A 2,870-nucleotide genomic window follows, 5' to 3' on the forward strand; every position below is an offset into this window, starting at 1 on the left:
TTGATTGAGATTAATTTCATTTAAGAAATTAATTCTTAATTCATGTCATAGGTTATTGCCAAGTAGAGGTAAGTGGTCAATGTCATTATATAGGTGCTCTAAAGTCCATTTATGGTCACTACCATAAGTGGGGAGGTGGGCAAAGAAATTGATTGAGATTAATTCAATTTATTGAATTAATTCTCAATTCGTGTCCATATGACATTATTCTCCAATTAACTTGCCATTAGTTGGAGGTTACTCTTAGGGAATCCAAGAGGGTGCAAATGTTGATTTTGAGTCTACATAAACCCAACTAAATACCTTGCAGAGATACACATTCACACATTGACCTTTCGTCCATTTCTACTTATTGCAACCATACAAGTCTTTCTCTTCCTTCCATTTTCTCTAAGTCTTGTGTAAGGTTAGAGGGGGGCTGCTATGCTGTAGCTTTTTGCTCCTAGAAGGGACTAGAAGAACTGCCTAATCTTTTAGTGAGAGGTTGTTTTACCTTGGAGGTAGAGGTGCAGAACAACTCTTAGTAGTAGAGGGCATCAATTACCTTAAAGGCAGCACTATAAGTATGACTAAACCTCTATTTTGTTTGAAGTTTCTTCAATTGTTGTGGTGGTGATTCAACATTTATTTCAAGTTTTTCCTCATCTCATTTCAGCTAAGGAACAACACTACGATATCATAGTTTCTACTGCAAAAGCTTTGTATTGTAATTTATATTTTATAAGAAATTGTAATTTAATTCTCCAACAAGTTTAAGGTAATTGATCATTGTAAGATCCTATGACCGATCTTGGAGATGCAAGCCTCAATAGAGGTGATGACTCCAACAACAATGATGGTCCTTCAATCACTACCATAGGTGATGCTTCGAATAATAATGTCGTTGATGAAACTATCAATGTAAGAGATCCCTCAAACATCAATGTTGAAGGAACAATCAACAAACAAGGAGCCGGGGTTCATATTGGCCACAATGGTAAGGGGATTCTTCATTTCTCTGTCATTGATTCAATTCCTACCAATGTTATCCTGTCGGTAACTAATCTTATTCTAGATTTGGGTAAGATGAGGATTGTCACTGCATTTGACAAAATTGAACAGTATGGAGGTCAAAACTTCAAACGGTGGAGGCAAATGATGTTATTTGCATTAGCCCAAATTGGGACGGTGTTTGCCTTAATTGAACCCATGCTGAAAAAAAACAATATTCCCTTAAAGGAGGGCAAAAGGGTGGCTTGGATTCAAGCAGATTACCAATGTAAAAATCAGACCTTGAATGCATTATTCAATGACTTATACCATGTGTATAGTTTATTGGAGTATATGTATTTGATTTGGAATGTTTTGGTAAACAAGTATTTTCTTGAGGATGTTGGCTCAAAGAAGTACTTGGTGGCTAACTTTCTAAATTTTATTATGAAAGATAGTAATATCATTTTGAACCAAATTGATTAATTTCAAATCTTGGTTGGAAAGCTAGCAAAGCAAACAATGGTTCTACCAGAAGAATTTGTGACCAGTGCCTTGATTGAAAAACTTTCATCTTCTTAGGATGCTTTCAAGTTATCTATGAAACACAAGAAGATAGAGTTGACCTTAGACCAATTGGTTGTAAGGATCAAAATTGAGAAAAAGAACCGAACCAAAGGCAATGGTGAAAAAGACCTTAGGGAGAAATGCTTAAAAGCGAACTTGGTAGAAACTAACAAACAAGACAACAAAAGGAAGAACCGTCAAAACAATGATGAACCTTCTTTTAAGAAGAAGAAACTCACTTATTATGAGTGTGGTAAGCTAGGGCACTTCAAGAAAGATTACCGATTCAAGAAGAAAAAATCTGAAAAGGTGAACGTAATTGAAGATAACGTCTTTGTAACTATAGTCACAGAAGTAAATTTAGTTGAAAAATCAAATGATTGGGTATTGGATACCGGTGCTACAAGACACATGTGGTGATCTGAAGATGTTCTCCTCTTATTTCCATGAGTATGGGAGATGAAAGGGTGTTCATGAAAATTCCCAAAGTACCCATATTATGGAGAAAGGAAAAGTAATGTTGAATCTCACTTCAGGGAAGATTATGGTTCTTACCAATGTCCTTCATGTGCCAGACATTAGGCGAAATTTAATTTCAGTTTCTTTGTTTAATAAAGTAAGAATGAAATTAGCTTTTGAGAGTGATAAGGCAGTTATCACTAGGAACAATGTATTTGTGGGGAAGGGATACCTTAGTGAGGGGTTATTTGTACTAAGCATTGAAAATGTTGTAATTGAGAAAGCTAGTACTTCTTTTGCTTAAATCATTGTCTCTACTAATTTTTTTGATTTGTGGCATGGTAGGTTGGGTCATAGTAGTGTGAAATATATCACCAAACTATGCAAGTTAGATATGATCACCAATAAAGTGGAACCCCCTGTGAATAAATATACAACTTGTGTAGAGGCAAGGTTAACAAAAAAACCTCATAAAATTTATGGATAGAAAGAGTGATCTCTTGGAATTAATCCATAGTGACTTGAGTGACTATAAGTCATATGAGTCTAGGCGAGAAAACAACTATGTCATAACCTTCATAAATGACTACTCCAGGTATACCATGATTTATTTACTCAAATCAAAGGATGAGGCCGGAAAGGCATTTATATCTTACAAAATGGAAGTTGAAAATTAACTTGACAAGAAGGTTAAAAGACTTAGAACCGATAGAGGGACTGAATATTTTAACCTTGATAAGTTTTGTGAGGAAAATAGAATTATCCATGAAATAACTGCTTCGTACCAACTAGAATCCAATGGGGTTGTTGAAAGAAAAAATAGATCTCTTAAAGAGATGAACTTTATGTTATTGAGTTCAAGTGTACCACTTGAT

Source organism: Macadamia integrifolia, chromosome 10 (genome assembly GCF_013358625.1).
Source record: "Macadamia integrifolia cultivar HAES 741 chromosome 10, SCU_Mint_v3, whole genome shotgun sequence".
In the NCBI taxonomy this organism is placed as follows: domain Eukaryota; kingdom Viridiplantae; phylum Streptophyta; class Magnoliopsida; order Proteales; family Proteaceae; genus Macadamia; species Macadamia integrifolia.